Here is a 14181-nt window from a genome sequence, read left to right as displayed (position 1 = left end):
TCTTGGCCAGGCTGGTATGGATCCCCTGACCTCGTGTTCTACCCGCCTTGGCCTCCCAAAGTGCTGGGATTACAGGCATGAGCCACCTCGCCCTGCCAGGCCTCATTTAGTTCTCAAAGCGTCCTGTGAGAAAGTCACCATCATACTCATTTTACAGAGGGGGAGAACTGAGGCACAAAGGGTTAAGTTCGAGGTCGCCATTTGCGGGGTCTAAACCTGTCCCAATGGCTCATGGAACCTTCCCAGACCTGCCAACCCACGCCGCGAGTCTCCTCACCACTGCCCGCCCAGCCCAGCCCATGCGGGGCACCATACGCAGCTTCCTCAGGGTCAGCTTCCTCTCGAATTCCCACCACAGACTCCCTATTAGCGCTCATTCCTCATTCGCCTGTTTGTTTGTTGTTTTTGAGACGGAGTTTTGCTCTTGTTGCCCAGGCTGGAGTGCGGTGGCGCGATCTCGACTCACTGCAATCTCCACCTCCTGGGTTCAAGCGATTCTCCTGCCCCATTCTCCCGAGTAGCTGGAATTACAGGCACGAGCCACCACGCCTGGCTAATTTTTTTTTTTTTTTTTTTTTTTTGAGACAAAGTCTGGCTCTGTCGCCCAGGCTGGAGTGCAGTGGCGCGATCTCGGCTCACTGCAACCTCCGCCTCCCGGGTTCACACCATTCTCGTGCCTCAGCCTCTCGAATAGCTGCGACCCTGTAGTCTGCCACCACGCCCGGCTAATTTTTTGTATTTTTAGTAGAAACGGGGTTTCACCGTGTTCGCCAGGATGGTCTCCATCTCCTGACCTTGTGATCCGCCCGCCTCGGCCTTAACTTTTGTATTTTTAGTAGAGACAGGGTTTCACCATATTGGCCAGGATGATCTCGAACTCCTGACCTCAAGCAATCTGCCCTGCCAAATATCTTTCACCTGTCTTAATCTGTTTTTTTTCCCCCAGACGGAGAGTCTTGCTCAGTTGCCAGGCTGGAGTGCAGTGGCAGGATCTCTGCTCACTGCAACCTCCACCTCCTGGGTTCAAGCGATTCTCCTGCCTCAGCCTTCTGAGTAGCTGGGACTACAGGTGCGTGCCACCAAGCCCAGCTAATTTTTTTGTATTTTTAGTACAGACAGTGTTTCACCATGTTGGCCAGGATGCTCTCAATCTCCTGACCTCGTGATCCGCCCGCCTCCACCTCCCAAAGTGCTGGGATTACAGGCATGAGCCACCTCGCCCGGCCCACCTGTCTTAGTCTTAAACCCAACCCTCATTCCCACCCCCACCTTTGGTGAATTATTTTAAAAATATAAATTTTAAAAAATAAAGAGCTGGGCACGGTGGCTCACACCTGTAATCCCAGCACTTTTGGAGGCTGAGGCAGGTGGATCACCTGAAGTCAGGAGTTTGAGACCAGGCTGGCCAACCTGGTGAGATCCTTTTCTCTACTAAAAATACAAAAAATTATCTCCAGAGGCTGAGGCAGGAGAATCGCTTGAACCCAGGACGCGAAGGTTGCAGTGAGCTGAGATCGTGCCACTGCACTCTACCCTGGGCAACAGAGTGAGACTCGGTCTCAAAAAAAATTAAAATAAATAAAAATTAAATATAAGGAAAATAGGCGGGGTGCAGTGGCTCATGCCTGTAATCCCAGCACTTTGGGAGGCCAAGGCAGGAGGGTCACTGGAGCCCAGGAGTTCGAGACCAGCCTGGGCCACATGGTGAGACGACCCCCGTCTCTAGGAAAAAAAAAAAAAAGAAAGAAAGAAAATATGCAATGCTAAGTAAACTGTGCCAAGTATATCTCATCTCTTACATCAGATAAGGTAATAGCCTGGAGTGGTAGGGAAGGAATCTCCATTAGGTGTGCTGAGAGACGGGGAGTTTCACCTTTTCCTTCAGTACCAGCTAGAGAGCTCTATTAATATACATAGAGGAATGGTGTGGTCCAGTGAAGAAATTTTGTATTCTTAGTCAGCTCATCAGCTGCCACCTTTCATGCTTAATATTGAGCTGCTGTCATTTTCTAAAGCTTTTAAAAATCATTTATGCTTCCTCAACTCTGTAGCACAGCAACGCTAAATATCAGGCATAATGTCCGTAGCAAACGGCACTTGGAACAAAATAGCAAGTACGCTTTGGTGACTCAGAGCTGATCGGAAATCTACTGAAATTTTGTCTCCCAGATTTGTCAAGTTCTCTAATATGGTACTACAAAACTTTGGCTAAAGTACTTTGGGGAATGAGGGGGTGAAGGATGCAGCAGATGTAGCAGGACAGAGGGGATAGTGATGCAAAGAAGCCTTGAATTGGATCAGACCTTCATGTGCAATTATCTGTTCCATCTCTGTCTTTACAAGTTGTGTGACCTTGGGCTTCAGGGTCCTTATCTGTCAAAGGGAGGAAATAACTTATTTCTAACTCCTCCAATCTCATAGTGTTGATGTAATGATCAAATGAGATAATGGCTGAGAAAGTGCATTGGAAAGACTAAAAGTGAGGTGTTTTAAATTGACATTATTATGCACCTATTAAGTGCCTTGGGAGAGACACAAAGATAAATATGACCCAGTCCTTGTCCCAAAGATCTTCATAATCTAAAAGATAAGACATATGCACATGAAAAGCAAATAATACAAGGCAGCAAATTGGTGTCAAAAGAGCGCTTTAGATTATAAATACTAGAGAAATATGAAGAAGGTACAGAATTCTTTCTGCAGAAATAGGATAGGATAGATGAAATAAATCTTACTTTCATTGTGCCTGAAAGGACAGAGAAAATTTGGATCATTTAGAATGAAGGAAAGATCCCAGGAAATGGAAGCAGAGACAAGGAGAGTATAAACTGCATTCTAGGTCCAAGAGGAGATAGGACCAACTGAAGTGAAGGATTTTATAGGCCAGCTCTACATAAGACTAGAAAGTTAAGCCTATACTCCATCTTGGCAGTTAAAAATGCAGCAAAAGGCCAGGCGCAGTGGCTCATGCCTGTAATCCCAGCACTCTTGGGAGGCCGAGGCAGGTGGATCACGAGGTCAGGAGATTGAGACCATCCTGGCTAACACGATGAAACCCCATCTCTACTAAAAACACATAAAATTAGAGGGGCATGGTGGTGGGCACCTGTAATCCCAGCTACTGGGGAGGCTGAGGCAGGAGAATGGCATGAACCCGGGAGGCGGAGCTTGCAGTGAGCAGAGATTGCACCACTGTACTCCAGACTGGGTGACAGAGAGAGACTCCATCTCAAAAAAAAAAGAAAAAATGCAGCGAAGTGCTGAAAAGAAAAGTTTATAATCAGACACCATCTGGTGTCCTTGAACAAGAAAGAATTGTAAGAAAAACCCTAGAATTCATTCATATTCTCTCTCTCTCTGTCCTTCTCTCTGCCTCTTTTTTGCCAGATTTTTAAAAAACAGCTTCATTGAGGTATGTTGGCATACAGTATTTAAAGTGTAAAATTCAACACATTTTGATATAGCTATATATGTGTGAAACCATCACCAAGATCAAGATAGTGAACATATGTATCATACTGTAAAAGTTTACCTGTGCCCGTTTGTAATTCTTTTCTCTAGCCTCTCCCTGCCCTACTCAACTACTGACTGTGTTTTCTGTCACTATAGAATGGTTTGGACTTTCTAGAATCTTATGTAAATTGAATCAAATAACGATGTACTCACTACATTGGGGTCTCACTATGTTGCCCAGGCTGGTCTTGAACTCTTGGGCTCCAGAGATCCTCCCACCTTGGCCTCCCAAAGTGCTGGGATTACAGGCATGAGCTACCATGCCCAACCAATTAATTTTTAAGTTAATGTTGTTTCATTGCTGATAAATATGAAACTTTCTTTAAAACCTTAATTTGGGCCGGGTGCAGTGAGGTGGGTGGATCACGAGGTCAGCAGTTCGAGACCAGCCTGACCAATATGGTGAAACTCCGTCCCTACTAAAAATACAAAAATTAGCCGGGAGTGGTGGCAGGTGCCCTGTAATCCCAGCTTCTCAGGAGGCAGAGGCAGGAGAATCGCTTGAACCTGGGAGGCGGAGGTTTCAATGAGCCGAGATCACGCCATTGTACTCCAGCCTGGGCGACAACAAGACTCTGTCTCAAAAAAAAAAAAAGCCCTTAATTTGTTTGGGTTTGTATTTAAGGAGGTGCTTCTAACAGCCCCAAGGTACCTATCTCCATACTTGTTTGTTCCGAATTCCAGTGAGGCACTTATTTGTTGAAAAATGAATTTTCAGCTACCCCCACGCTACAAATACCTTACATAGTTTTGTTTATTCCATGGAATGATTGGCTTTTATAGGCCTGTCCTTTCATTAGTGTTGTTCATCTCACCTTCTGTTATGCCATATGCAAAATACAATCACTCACTTCTTAAATGCTCTTTAATGATAAAGGCAAGAACATACTTAAGTATTCCTGAGCTAGACTCCCGTAAGGGTGGGAGGTCGGGGTGTAGGAAGATAAATTAGACATAACTCCTGCCTTCAATCCAACTCTACCATTTCGGAGACATTGCTGTTGACCTGGTCTTCTATAAACTATTCATGTATGTTTTTAATTTAGTAATAAATGTAAGTGGGAGTCTGAGAAAAAGTCTACGTAACCTTTAAGACTTGGACATTCCTTTGCTGCATTGTTTAGAATTTGCAGAGAATGGAGATTTGTAAGAACATTGCAGGCACTTTGCCTCCCACACTCAGGCCAGGAAACAAAAATTCCAGAGAGAAATTCCAGGTGAGTATTTAGTACTGTATTCTGTTTGTGATACCAATAGAAATCTTTGAGTAGAACATGTTCTTACTAAAAACATGGGCTTTAATAACCAGTTGCAAAGCTAGGATGTTAAAATAGCATTGGAACTTAGAATCTTTTTTTTTTTTTTTTTTTTGAGACAGATTGTCTCTCTGTCTCGCAGAGGTGTGTGTGATCATGGCTCACTGCAGCCTTGACCTCCCAGGCTCAGGTGATCCTCCCACCTCAGCCTCCTAAGTAGCTGGGATTCTAGGCACATGCCACAATGACCAGTTACTTTTTTGTTTTTAGTAGAGACTGTATCTTGCTATGTTTTCCAGGCTGGTCTTGAACTCCTGGGCCCAAGTGATCTACCTGCCTTGGCCTCCTAAAGTGTTGGGATTACAGGTATGAGCCACTGTGACTGGGTGGAATCATATTCAACTGATCAATAGTTTAGAAAAACTTGAAAAATAAGCCATATCACTTTGAAAGTATTTGAATACATTCTGATATTATATGGACTGAGAAGCTAATTTCAGAAATAACAAATTTTACATGCAGTCAAGAAATTTTAGATTTATTTTCAAGGGTGTTCACTGCAAAATGAAGGTATTCAGAGCTACAGCTATCGATGATTAAGCTAGAAAATTTCATGCCTATTGTAAGCACATGATTTAAGAAGAAAACAAGTGGATAAAAAAATATGTAACAACCTATGACATCATAAGAAAATTTCAGAACAAATGTTCACAATGTGCCATTTTTTCAATTGCTTAACACCTCCAAGGGGATTTCAAAGCTAGGCCCTTGAGGCTTCAAGGGTTGCCTGTCTGTTCACAGAAATTTCTGTTATACAAACTAGAATGAGCTTCGTTTTACTTTGAGACACTATTGTGAACTAGTGTATGAAGTAGGCCTGATAGAAAAATTTAGAGCTCAAAGAAAAGCTAAGAAATTTGGCTCAAAAATGGGACAGATTGAAACGATTTTTAAAGGAATATAAGACCATAAAGGAAATTGATTCAGGACAGGAAGACTAGTATCATTTTGAAAAGCTAGACATGAAGCACAATGTGTACAATTCTTGTTATAATGATTGAGTATGCTGCTATAACTTGAAAGCATGTGCCAGGGTGATAAAAGTATTTCCTTGGATTTTAATTAATTAATTTAGAGACAGGGTCTCACTCTGTCACCCAGGCTGAAGTACAGCAGCACCGGTTTCAGTCACTCAGGCTGCAGTGCATGGGTCACTGCAGCCTCAAACTCCTCAGCTCAAGGGATCCTCCCTTCTCAGCCTCCCAAGTAGCTGGGACTAGAGGCACACTCACGAGGCCCCAATAGTTTTTAAAATTTTTTGTAGAGACAGGGTCTCGCTATGTTGCTGGGCTGGTCTCGAACTTCTGGCCTAAAGCCATCTTCTTGAGCCTCAGTCTCCCGAACTCCTGACTACAGGCATGAGCCACTGCATCCAGCTTTCCTTCCGTCTCGCTCTGTCACCCAGGCTGGAGTGCAGTGGCACGATTTCGGCTCACTGCAAGCTCTGCCTCCCGGCTTCTCATCATTCTCCTGCCTCAGTCTCCAGAGTAGCTGGGACTACAGGCGCCTGCCACCACGCCTGGCTATTTTTTTGTATTTTTTAGTGGATACGGGGTTTCACCGTGTTAGCCAGGATGGTCTCGATCTTCTGACCTTGTGATCTGCCAGCCTCGGCCTCCAAAAGTGCTGGGATTACAGGTGTGAGTCACCGCACCTGGCCTCCTTGGATTTTAAGCTGGTGGTAACACTGTTTTATACCAAGTTGCATATGAAAGATATTCTTCTTTAAAAATTATATCAGAACCAGTGGGAGAAATAGAACAACTAAAGGACATTTGGAGTTTCATGGTTGGGAAGAACACACATTGTGAATTTTGAAACACCTCCTATGATTAACGTATTATGGCAAAAAAAGCAAAACCTTAAGAAAGTTAGCAACTTAGTAGACTTTCTACATTCCACTTACCGAAGAGAAATTTTGCTCAGCTAATTTGCAGTATGCAGCCATAGTAGCTAAGTAGATTATTCCATCAGGGGTTTCCCATGACTGAGTTGCCTTATAAAAAAAAAAACCCCAGGCACAGATAATTCTGAAATGGATGCATTTCTTGGGCAGCATTTCAAAATTAATTTATTGGTTTCTTCAAATGATTAAATAATGGAAGGTTTTATGGGGAGGGAGCCCATCAGAATCATACAAATCATGGGATACTGACCCAAAAGTCTACAGGAGCCAGGAGGGTAAATGATGTGTGAAGAGCACAGACTTCAGAGTGGTGGAGACTGCCAAACCAAGAAGAGACTACGCCAAACAAAGGAGCAGCCATCATTCAGTCCCAGTGGACAACTGGACCTAATGCCCTAGGGTAGAGAGCGATGATGGGTTCAGAGTCATGATGGAATGATTGCTGCCATGTGGGAATGGAAGCTCGGGGGTGACAGATCTTCTGATTATTTAAAAACAAAAACAAACAAAAAAAACCCTTAGAAATACAGCTCTTCATATAAAATATCCAGATTTTTATGTGAAATTTCACAGTTGTAAATGAAGGCAACCAGTTTTTATTTGTAACAGATTATTATTATTATTACAGAGGCCAGTACACAAACATTGTATAAAAACAGAAAATGGAAGCCAACAACAACAAAACATATCTTATTATTCAGCGATTACCGTTAACATCTCTGCGTATATCCTTTCAGATCTTTTTTTCATAAATATATAGACATTTTAAAAACAAAACGATTATCCTGCACATATATGGTTTCAGAATGTATCAATTTTGACTTTTCCATCACAGTAAATTTTCTCCTCATCTAATCCTCTGTCCATATTCAAATTTTTCCAGTTGACTCCTAAATATCTCTCTTTTTTTTTTTTTTTTTTTGAGACAGAGTCTCGCCCCATCACCCAGACTGGAGTGCAGTGGTACGATCTCGGCTCACTGCAACCTCTGCCTCCCGGGTTCAAGCAGTTCTCTTGCCTCAGCCTCCCAAGTAGCTGAGATTATAGGCGTGTGCCACCACACCCAGCTAATTTTTTTTTTTTTTTGTATCTGTAGTAGGGACGGTGTTTCACCATGTTGGCCAGGCTGGTCTTGAACTCCTAACGTCGTGATCCGCCCACCTCGGCCTCCCAAGGTGCTGGGATTACAGACGTGAGCCACTGTACCTGGCTGATCCCTAAATATCATTTATAAAACTTTATTTAAATCAATAGGGAGTCCAGGACTATGCACTTATTATGTCCCTTAAGTTTCTTTAATCTAGCAGGTTTTTTGTTTTTTTGTTTTTTTGTTTTTTTTTGAGACGGAGTCTCGCCCTGTCGCCTAGGCTGGAGTGCAGTGGCCGGATCTCAGCTCACTGCAAGCTCTGCCTCCCGGGTTTACGCCATTCTCCTGCCTCAGCCTCCCGAGTAGCTGGGACTACAGGCGCCCGCCACCTCGCCCGGCTAGTTTTTTTTTGTATTTTTTAGTAGAGACGGGGTTTCACCGTGTTAGCCAGGATGGTCTCGATCTCCTGACCTCGTGATCCGCCCATCTCGGCCTCCCAAAGTGCTGGGATTACAGGCTTGAGCTACCGCGCCCGGCCCTAGCAGGTTTTTTTAATTTAAAAAATGAATTTTTTTTTTTTTAGAGATGAGGTCTTGCCCTGTCACCCAGGCTGGAGTGCAGTTGCTTGATCATTGCTCACTGCAGCTCAGACTCCTGGGTTCAAGAGATCCTCCTACCTTAGTCTCCCAAGTAGCTGAGACTATAGGTATGCACCACCACATCTGGCTAATATTAATATTTTTTGTAGATGCGGCCTCACTATGTTGCTCAGGGTGTCTTGAACTCCTAGGGGCTCAAGCAATCCTTCCATCTAGGCCTTCCAAAGTACTAGGATTACAGGGATGAACTGCTGCACCTAAACAAATTAAAAAAGTTTTCATTATAAAAAAAAAAAAAAAAAAAAAAAAAAAAAAAAAAAAATTTGGCTGGGCGCGGTGGCTCAAGCCTGTAATCCCAGCACTTTGGGAGGCAGAGACGGGCGGATCACGAGGTCAGGAGATCGAGACCATCCTGGCTAATACGGTGAAACTCCGTCTCTACTAAAAAATACAAAAAACTAACCAGGCGACGAGGCGGGCGCCTGTAGTCCCAGCTACTCGGGAGGCTGAGGCAGGAGAATGGCGTAAACCCGGGAGGCAGAGCTTGCAGTGAGCTGAGATCCAGCCACTGCACTCTAGCCTGGGCGGCAGAGCAAGACTCCGTCTCAAAAAAAAAAAAAAAAAAAAAAAAATTTTAGGCCGGGCACAGTGGCTCACACCTGTAATCCCAGCTCTTTGGGAGGCCAAGGTGGGTGGATCACCTGAGGTTGGGAGTTCGAGACCAGCCTGACCAACATGGAGAAACCCCAACTCTACTAAAAATACAAAATTAGGGCCGGGCGCGGTGGCTCACACCTGTAATCTCAGCACTTTGGGAGGCCAAGGTGGGTGGATCACGAGGTCAGGAGATCGAGACCATCCTGGCTAACATGGTGAAACCTCATCCCTACTAAAAATACAAAAAATTAGCCAGGCGTGGTGGCATGCACCTGTAGTCCCAGCTACTCGGGAGGCTGAGGCAGGAGAATGGCGTGAACCCAGGAGGCAGAGCTTGCAGTGAGCCCAGATCACACTGCTACACTCCAGCCTGGGCAACAGAGTGAGACTCCAGTCTCAAAAAAAAAAAAAAATTAGCTGGGCATGCTGTAATCCCAGCTACTTAGGATGCTGAAGCAGGAGAATCACTTGAACCTGGGAGGTGGAGGTTACAGTGAGCTAAGATAGTGCCATTGCACTCCAGCCTGGGCAACAAGAGCGAAACTCCGTCGAAAAAAAAAAATTTTTTTTTAGGCTGGTCACAGTGATTCACGCTTGTAATCCCAGCACTGTGGGAGACCAAGGTGGACAGATCACCTGAGGTCAGGAGTTTGAGACCAGCCTGGCCAACGTGGCAAAACCCCATCCCTACTAAACATACAAAAAAATTACCCGGGCATGGTGGTGAGCTCCTGCAATCCCAGCAACTCAGGAAGCTTAGGCAGGAGAATTGCTTGAACCCCGGCAGCGAAGTTGCGTGAGCCAAGATCATGCCATCGCACTCCAGCCTGAGCAAGAAGAACGAAACTCTGTCTTAAAAAAAAAAAAAAAAAATTAATAGTCAAGTACAGTAGTGAGAAGGGGGAAAAGAGGAGAACAAGGAATTTGATCTACAACTGTGAACAATCAACTGAAATAACTCACTACCATTGGACCAACCCTAGCACAGTTTTGACTTTTTTTTTTTTTTTTTTTTGAGACGGAGTCTTGCTCTGTAGCCCAGGCTGGAGTGCAGTGGTGAGATCTCGGCTCACTGCAAGCTCCGCCTCCCGGGTTCACGCCATTCTCCTGCCTCAGCCTTCCAAGTAGCTGGGACTACAGGCGCCCGCCACCACACCTGGCTAATTTTTTGTATTTTTAGTAGAGACAGGGTTTCACCGTGTTAGCCAGGATGGTCTCGATCTCCTGACCTTGTGATCTGCCCGTCTCGGCCTCCCAAAGTGCTGAGATTACAGGCGTGAGCCACCACGCCCGGCAGTTTTGACTTTTAAAAAAATCATACTGGGCTGCACAGTGGCTCACACCAGTAATCGTAGGACTCTGGGAGGCAGATGTGGGTGGATCACTTGAGGTCAGGAGTTTGAGACCAGCCTGGCCAACGTGACAAAACCCCATCCCTACTAAAAAATATAAAAATTAGCCGGACGTGGTGGCATGCACCTGTAATCCCAGCTATTTGGGAGCTTGAGGCAGGAGAATCGATTGAACCCGGGAGGCGGAGGTTGCAGTGAGTCAAGGTCACACCACTGCACTCCAGCCTGGGGCAACAGAGCAAAACTCAGTCTCCAAAAAAAAAAAAGCATACTGACTTGCTGAAGAGAACTGGCCAGTTGCCGGCAGAATGCCTCACCTTCTAGACTTGCCTGGTTGCTTCCTCCTAGTGTCCTTTAGTTTGTTTCTCTATCCCAAATATTTTCTGTAAATTGCAAGTTACTTCTTTTTGTGAGTGGAAAGCAGCTAGAATATATACTAGGTTGAGTTACATACCTGCATCACACCAGAACTGGTTTACCATTGGTGATGCTAAGACTGACTCCAGGAAATGGGCGATGACATTTGGTCTGTTCCCTCTAACATAGTTACCCTCCAACAGTCTGGTTCCACCAACATAGTTACATTTATAGCCTCATGACTGTAAACTGAGCCAGGCGAGGTGGCTTATGCCTGTAATCTCAGCACTTTGAGAGGCCAAGACAGGAGCATGGCTTGAACCCAGGAGTTTGAGACAAGCCTGGACAACATGGCAAAACCTTATCTCTACAAAAAGTACAAAAATTAGCTGGGCGTGGTGACACGAGCCTGTAGTCCCTGCTACTTGGTAGACTGACGTGGGAGGATTCCTTGAGCCTGCCTGGGAAGTCAAGGCTGCAGTGAGCTGTGATTATGCTACTGCACTACAGCCTGGGCAACAGAGCAAGACCCAGTCTCAAAGAAAAGAGACTGCAGTGTTACGGTAGTGTATGAATGTCCACTTGTCCACCAACGAATTCACCTGTCTTTTATTTTTATTTTTTATTTTATTTTATTTTATATTTTTTGAGACGGAGTCTCGCTCTGTTGCCCAGGCTGGAGTGCAGTAGCACGATCTCGGCTCACTGCAAGCTCTGCCTCCTGGGTTCACGCCATTCTCCTGCCTCAGCCTCCTGAGTAGCTGGGACTATAGGCGCACGTTACCACGCCCAGTTAATTTTTTATATTTTTAGTAGAGACGGGGTTTCACTGTGTTAGCCAAGATGGTCTCAATCTCCTGACCTTGTGATCTGCCCACCTCAGCGTCCCAAAGTGCAGGGATTACAGGCGTGAGTCACCGCGCCCAGCCCTCACCTGTTTTTTTTAACACCAATTAATAATCTTTGCCAGATCGGGATCACCTAGGTCAGGAGTTCAAGACCGGCTTGGCCAAAATGGTGAAACCCCATCTCTACTAAAAATACAAAATTAGCTGGGTGTGGTGGTGTGTGCCTGTAATCCCAGCTACTTGGGAGGCTGAGGCAGGAGAATCGCTTGAACCCAGGAGGCAGAGGTTGCAGTGAACAGAGATCGTGCCATTGTACTCCAGCCTGAATGACAAGAGCAAAACTCCATTTCAAAATAATAATAATGATCATCATCTTCGCCAGAATCAATAATTTTATTAATATTCACAAAATGTTGTTTTTCGATTCTGTTACTTCTACATTTATTAGCTGGCATTTTCCTTTCCTCAACTAGGGTTCTAATTAATATTTTATTTTAGTTTTAGTTTTTATTTTGTAGAAGCAAGTTCTCTACAGAACTCCTGGGCTCAATCCATCCTCCTATCTCAGCCTCCAAGTGCTGGAATTTCAGGCGTGAGCCATCACACCCAGCCCCTAATTAATATTATTTAAAAAAACAACCGCTTGCTGGGCATGGTGGCTCACACCTGTAATCCCAGCACTTTGGGAGGCCAAGGCGGGTGGATCCTGAGGTCAGGATATTGAGACTATCTTGGTTAACATGGTAAAACCTTGTCTCTACTAAAAATACAAAAAATTAGCCGGGCGTGGTGGCAGGTGCCTGTAGTCCCAGCTACTCGGGAGGCTGAGGCAAGATAATGGTGTGAACCCAGGAGGTGGAGGTTGCAGTGAGCCAAGATCGTGCCACTGCATTCCAGCCTGGGCAACAGAGCGAGACTCCATCTCAATAAATAAATAAATAAATAAATCCCAGTGGGCCAAATTCAATGCATTTCAAGGCCAGATTTAGCCTGCTGGCTACCACCTTCTGATCTACAATCTAAGCTGGACAGTCTAATTTATCATCACTGTGTACCCTGTGACATTAAGCCTTTTTATTTTTATTTAGAGATGGAGTCTTGCTCTGTTGCCCAGGCTGGAGTGCAGGGGCACAGTCTCGGCTCACTGCAACCTCAGCCTCCAGGGTTCAAGCGATTCTCCTGCCTCAGCCTCCCGAGGACCTGGGGTTACAAGTTTATACCACCATGCCCAGCTAATTTTTGTTTTTTAATAGAGACCAGGTTTCACCATGTTGGCCAGGCTGGTTTCGAACTTCTGACTTCAAGTGATCTGCCTGCCTCAGACTCCCAAAGTGCTGGGATTACAGGCCTGAGCCACCAAGCCCGACCTTTTTAAAATTTTTGAATAGAGATGGGGTCTTGCTATGTTGATCAGACTGGCCTCAAGCAATCCTCCCATCTCCACCTCCCAAAATGCTGGGATTACCAGCCTGAGGCACCATGCCCCGCCTTTTGTTTCTAATAATGACTTTGCAATTGTTGACATGTTGCTTGTAATCTTTTCAAGTCATTTTATGTATGCATTTGTCTCTCTGGCTAGACTGTGACCTCCTCAAGGACAGGGACTCTCAGTATGTTTCCTTTGCTTTTCCTTTGCTTCTAATGTCCTTTTTTTATTTTTTTGAGATGGAGTCTCACTCTGTCACCCAGGCTGGAGTGCAGTGGGACCATGTTGGCTCCCTGCAGCCTCTGTCTCCTGGATTCAAGCAATTTTCCTGCCTCAGCCTCCTGAGTAGCTGGGATTACAGGTGCCCACTACTACACTCGGCTAATTTTTTATATTTTTAGTAGAAACGGGGTTTCACCGTGTTGGCCAGGCTGGTCTGAAACTCCTGGCCTCAGGTGATCCACCCACCTCGGCCTCCCAAAGTGCTGGGATTACAGGCGTGAGCCACTGACCCTGCCTTTTTTTTTTTTTTTTTTTTTTTTTTTTTTTTTTAGACAGAGTCTCACTCTGTCATCAAGGCTGGAGTGTGGTGGCACGATCTCAGCTCACTGCAACCTCTGTCTCCTGGACTCAAGTGATTCTCGTGCCTCAGCCTCCTGAGTAGCTGGGACTACACGCATGAGCCACCACACCCAGCTAATTTTTGTATTTTTATTAGAGACAGGGGTTTCACTATGTTGGCCAGGCCAGTCTCAAACTCCTGACCTCAAATGATCCACTCACCTTGGCCTCCCAAAGTACTGAGATTACAGGCATGAGCTAGTGCGCCCACCCTGTTTCTCCTAGTGTGCTTTTTTTTTTTTTTTTTTTGAAACAGAGTCTCGCTCTGTCGCCCAGGCTGGAGTGCACTGGCCAGATCTCCGCTCACTGCAAGCTCCACCTCCCGGGTTTACGCCATTCTCCTGCCTCAGCCTCCCGAGTAGCTGGGACTACAGGCGCCCGCCACCTCGCCCGGCTAGTTTTTTTTTGTATTTTTTAGTAGAGACGGTGTTTCACCGTGTTAGCCAGGATGGTCTCGATCTCCTGACCTCGTGATCTGCCCATCTCGGCCTCCCAAAGG

This window comes from Rhinopithecus roxellana, chromosome 5 (assembly GCF_007565055.1).
Source record: "Rhinopithecus roxellana isolate Shanxi Qingling chromosome 5, ASM756505v1, whole genome shotgun sequence".
Classification (NCBI taxonomy): domain Eukaryota; kingdom Metazoa; phylum Chordata; class Mammalia; order Primates; family Cercopithecidae; genus Rhinopithecus; species Rhinopithecus roxellana.
This window is presented reverse-complemented; position numbering follows the sequence as displayed.